A 6,149-nucleotide genomic window follows, 5' to 3' on the forward strand; every position below is an offset into this window, starting at 1 on the left:
ACGATCATCATGTAATCATATACAGTTCAACATGTAATTCACTTCAGTCTGTAGAAATCGTTTTCAGCTAACTGCTTTCCTTCTTTTTGTCGGATTTAGGTGGTCATTCGGAGTGTTCATGTGGAGACTGCCGCGTTAGGTAAATTGTTTGTAGTATCTGTATAATAATACTTATATAAGTGAATTGCTTTGAAGCATTGGCATTAGACGAACTAGACATATGTCTAAATCGAGATGTTGCCAACACTGTTAGCGGGAGGTCAGACTCAGTCAAAACAACACCACACCACACATATCCACGCACTGCACAGCCCGCTAGCTGTTTAGGACGTATGCTGTCAGGTTTATAATGCCTTTCGCTTTTATAAATTTTTGAACTTTTAAATTTTTGTGTTCCATTTAAAATTGCAATGCTGTAGTGTAATTGTAATTCATCAAAGTATTATAGTTTGTTAAACTGAGCAAAAACAGGTAACTGCGTTCTAAGCAGACGTGATGTGTGTGTTGGGTGGTGTTGTTTTGACTACGTCTGACCTCCCGGTAGACAATGTTTCAATTTGCAGAGTTGATTTTTTATGATCGACTCATGTTACCGTTTAGCTGTTAATTGTACCTGACAGTGTTGGCAACACCTCGATTTAGACAATATGTCTAGTTCGTCTAATGACAATGCTTCAAAGCAATTCACTGCAGAGTTCTCACAATGCATTTTTACTACCGGTATGATCAATTTTTTTGATACAAGATCACTTTCACCATGCTTACAACATCAAAAAAACTAATTCAATTGCATGTTTATTCACAACAGGGGATATGCCTTACCATAACATAGACACTACACAGTTGTTGAACGATTAAAAGATGGCTACCGTCTACCACAGCCTCAACACTGCTCTGATAACTTCTACAATTTGATGAGACGGTGTTGGCGTTGGGACTCGACTGAACGAGCCACAGCAACCATGGCCGTTGATGTCCTCAACGCGTACACAAAAGAAAACACAGTACGTATTGCTCGAAAATGTCGTTCCAAATGAATCATCCCGACAGAGTCTGCAAATAATGAAATGTGCTGTATTATATATTTTACACGACCTGATGTCAGTCTGTCGAGGGACATGGAATTACCCACTGGGCGACAAAAAACAGAGTACCTCTCCAAATGCAGACACAGCAGCAAATTCGTATTCATCAACAAAGTACACTGTATTTGAATACACATGCATTTGAACACCCACTATATACACACCAACAGTCCGTAATTTATTAGTACAGAAATTTGCGAGAAAATTAGCGTAAGATGGACACTTTTTCGCTTTTTGCGCGAAGTATGTGAAAAGACATACTATCTTGCATTTAATTTGTGATATTTTTTTTCTCGCACTCAGCGAGAACTGTGTTTTCTCGTTCTACATCTACGAGAAGACAGTCCTCGCAATCATACACTAATTCCTTGCTGGTTGATTGCGAAAATTGAATTTCTCGCAGATGCAGAGCTAGAAAACAAAGTTCTCGTTGAGTGACAGCCAAAATAAATTCTCACAACTTAAATGAGAGATAGTGTATATTCTAGCATACTTCTCGCAAAACAGCGAGGAAGTGTCCATTTTCGCACATTTCTTACAAATGTCTGTACTCGTGCAATCGATGTAATCTGTGCATATCAGAAAGGTACAATATTAATGCCGATATATCTACGCTGTTAACCTAAACAAATATCATTTATCAAATGACAACGCCGCCTATGCACAATATCATGGTACGTCTCAATGATATATAAGTGAGTTTTGGTGAGACACATTTAGTCTGTTGTACGATTGCAGGATGCATGAAACTTGAGACAAAGATACTATTACTTTGTACTTCAAGTAATTTGTTATACATACATTATATATATATATATATATATATATATTATATATATATATATATATATATTGTACTTCAAGTAATTTGTTATACATACATAATACATATATATATATATATATTATTTATATATATATATATATATATATATATATATATATATATAAAGAAAATGTTTGTAATCTCTATGAGAGAGAGAGAGAAGAGAGAGAGAGAGAGAGAGAGAGAGGAGGAGAGAGAGAGAGAGAGAGAGAGAGAGGAGAGTGTGTGTGTGTGTGTGTGTGTGTGTTTGTAAGTGTGTGTGTTTTAACTACTTCGTTTCTTATATGTTAGATTACGACAAGCTACATTTCAGTTTTTAAACAACTTGTGGCGTTTTCATTTGCAGGGTGTATTCGCATGAGGAATCTATTCACGGATAAGAGATGTGCTGACAGTCAGTTATCGAGTAAATTGCAGGATTACATCTTCTGAAGTAACGAAACGTGGAGATTTAAGTGTTGAGTCCCATTAAATGGCTGAGGGTGATACGGTATACGTGTGCAGTCGAAGTTATCATTATGATGTAGTGTTCTGTATACAAATTACTCTGACAAATCTACTCTATATATTGTGTATTCAAAATGTTCGTTTAACATAAGTATTATTTACATTCATTCCTTTTGAGACGGCAGAGAGAGTTGACAGTCTCAGCGACACATACACTACTAATAATTTGTTGCATGCAAAGCAAAACATAACTGTCACTTGGCTCTACCCTGTTTTTTAGTGTTACTTGCACAACGTTTGTTTCACTCTTTGAAAACATGGATATTTCGAGGTGAAGATATCCATATTACACATAATAGTTTTAATGGCTAGTTGAAATGTGATTGTATTACTTGCTACGGGAGTTATCCTTGCAAGTGACTTATTATATACTTTCGATTAAGTAAAACTCAACCAGCTGCTCCTTCAGTCATTCCATTTTTATTGGAAACATGAAACATTTGCAGTGAAAACGGTGCCTGCATTAAGAACAGGGCTAGTGCTAGTGGAAAAATCTGATACTACTAATAAAATATTTGCCAAAATAAATAATGAGATTGATTTGCACAACGGTGAGGTAACAACGAAAATTAAAGTGACATGAAAAATTTAGGTTAAATTCGTCAGATTTCGTGAAGTGAATGATTCGTTAGAATTTGCATACGAATTGATTACTTATCTACGTTATTATTTGCAGAAATTATTTCTTAAAATTTCTCTCTTAGAATTATGCAAAGGATATTTTAAGGATTTATTATATTTACCGAAAGCAATTTGAACGATTGAGTATATTCGTAGTGTTTAATTTTGGCGATATATAATAACATTACTCGGCATTTAGAATCAAAACATCTGTACAATCAGTATTATTACCCCGTTTCTGAACATACGACACCGGAAGTAAATATAGCCTAAATATGACTTAGATATCTGAATTCGTAATGCTATAGAGTCAACATCAACATCAAGTCAACATCAGTGATGTCTTTTATGTATTATTTTTCTTTGGATTATCATTGGAAGTCAATTTGATGAATTCTATAATGATTTAGAATTGACGAATGTCTGGATAGGTATTATTTTATGGGCATTCGGTATCTGTAAATTTTGAAATCGAAGTTATTAAGGTGCTTTTGCACAAAACACAGCACATTTTGCTCAAAATCACTGTTTGCAAAGATTTATTCAATTTTCATTATTTTGTTAACCCAAGACGAAAAAATTGGTTGGCTCACCTTTTAGTATGACAAATATTTAAAGTTATGTGAGAAAAGTTATGAAGATTTTATGCAAATTGGTGCAAATCACCCGATTACGGGCTTCTACTTTCTCCCGTTTTCGACATTTTTTAAAAAGATTATCTCTACTCTAGCATTGTTAAATTTTGCGAAATTTTCTCAATATATTCTTAACATACCATATGACAAAATTGCGATTTTCTTTGGCAATAAAGCTGGGGCTTTTTTTGGATTTAAGTAAATTCATTTTGCTTATCATGATTTCAAACTCTTTTGATGGTCAATCTTTAACTCCAACCATTTAAGAATGAGGAAAGATAATGCGAACCAATTCTGCCGCTTTTTCCTACGGTAACAGGACAGTTACCCCCCGGAACATTTAGTCCCAGGACATTTGCCACCTACTATTCAAACCCCCCCCCCCGGCTATTTACCACCGGAGACTTACCACTCGGACACTTACCACACAAGACATTTACCACCCGGACAATTACCCCCTCTCTTAAAAATTAAATTTAAAGGATGTCTGATTCATTATCTTTATTTTCAAACAGTTTCAACTTTGTTTTGACATAGCATAGACACTGTCAATGATTCAAACAGCACTATAGAGTGTATTTTATATGTTGGTGATAAAGGAATTAGTAAATAGTTAATGAAATATCTAACACACATTCTGCCCAAAACATGAAACTGAAGATGTATGTAACTTTCGATGCAACCCGGTTTTGACTAAAGAAGACAAAAATGGAAAAAGAGACAAATATTATTAGTTTCCTAGTGTTAGGGTCAAGGTTAGGTTTAGGGTAAGGCAATAAAATGATTCGTATAGAGACATCATTTTAGTCCGTTAACACCATATAGTTGTTATTTTAATGTCATTCATAAGCGCGATTTAAAGACTCACTTTTTTAAAGCACTATTCCTAATGTATTGGAAGGGTCACCATTTTCAGTATCCGTTGATGAGTGATTTATTTTTAACGTTTACTGATGCTTACTCTGTACAATTTAATCATTTTTTTTACTTTGACTGTTTTACTCTGCAGGAATTTTCATCATTTTAACCATGTACATTTTTACCTAATTCTATTGTTTTTACATTTACTTTTCTTGTCTTTGCTTTGCTGGTATTATTATCGATTTATGTGTGTAAAGCGCACTGAGACGTATGTGTAGTGCGTTTTTAAAGAAATATAAGCTATTATCATATCATTAGGCCTATTATTCATTTAAAGTATTCATTTATTATATAATGAATGGTTAGACAGGCAGTGTCAAGTTCAAGATTAATATTTCTTCTGCAGGCGACTCTTCGTGGCGTAGTGGTTAGAGAGAGGGTTTTTAGTATGGAGCGTCCGGGTTCGCTTCCCTGATAGGCATAGGGTACAATTTTGAAAGGGTAAAAATCAAAATGTAAGGTAACACTTGCCAAGCATAGCAAAAGGTAGATCATGTGGCATCCAACAGAAGACAGAACTAGAAAAGATACAAAGGCAGTCTTCGCGATTGTTCGGGAACCTTCCTTTTAATCATTCCCATTTGACATCATTTTCACAAACCAATTTTGTCGTTATAAATAGTATTATGGGGTAAATAACCGGGTGGTAAATGGTTGGTGGTAATAAAGCCGCGGCTAAATGTCTGGTGGTGATTGTCCAGACGTATTTGTCTGGGTGGCAAGTGTCCTAGAACCTTTCCTACATATAGGCCTACTCTAGTTTCAATGAGATATTAAATTTCGTAAAGTACTTTCAAGTTTCTGACTAATGATTTTAGATTAATACGGTAACCATAATTGAGATTATCTACCAAATCTTACCTTGTTATCATTGCTGCAATACTAAATTTTGGATTCTTTGTTTTTGACAAAATATAAAGTATGAGGAAAAAGTATGTTAGTTATGTGCAACGCCATCTTAAACATACTCCACCTTAATGAAGCCGCTGAATCACTGAAACTCGTCAATGTGAGGAATGAGCTAAAGTCAAAAGACGTTTCTTTGTTGATATTTTTTTATTTAAGAAAGTATCAGTTTATTGTTATTTTATATCGACTGTGCTACTCGTTAATTTATTAGTTTTGACTATGTAGTGCAAAGATCGGCACGAAGCGTAATGTACAATGGATATTAATCCCAAACTGAGGCTTACCATGTTTTGGCATCAAGACTGCTGACGTGTAACAGCTACCTGTTCCATTGATCAAATAAATACATGTATTATTCTTCATTAGAAAATTAATTTTAATATGTACAAATTGATTTTCATTTTTATGCAGAGAAATCACGTATTCAGACCTCTTTCTGATTTGCACATATGTGAGGCTTAGAACTACTACTTTATGACACATCCACCTTGAGTATGGACACGCACTTGTTTGTCAATAATTGTGACCATTTCTTTAAGGGAGAGTACACCTCTAAAGTGAAAGATTTAAACTTGTTCTCAATATTTTTTCAATAAAACATTCAAACGCATTCTCACCAGGGGTCACCATGCAAAGTATGGTACC

General features: G+C 34.6%; 1 protein-coding gene and 1 long non-coding RNA gene across 2 annotated transcripts in view; both read left to right on the plus strand.

Moving 5' to 3' along the window:
• The window catches only part of LOC139138270 (insulin-like growth factor 1 receptor), a 129,510-nt gene that overhangs the window by 85,722 nt on the left and 37,639 nt on the right, over nt 1-6,149 (plus strand). The gene's annotated exons all lie outside the window — the stretch shown is intronic.
• LOC139137877 (uncharacterized) lies at nt 100-3,874 on the plus strand. Its single transcript, XR_011553472.1, has 3 exons — nt 100-139; nt 809-1,004; nt 2,258-3,874. It is a non-coding gene; the product is annotated as an uncharacterized lncRNA (long non-coding RNA).

This window comes from Ptychodera flava, chromosome 8 (genome assembly GCF_041260155.1).
Source record: "Ptychodera flava strain L36383 chromosome 8, AS_Pfla_20210202, whole genome shotgun sequence".
In the NCBI taxonomy this organism is placed as follows: domain Eukaryota; kingdom Metazoa; phylum Hemichordata; class Enteropneusta; family Ptychoderidae; genus Ptychodera; species Ptychodera flava.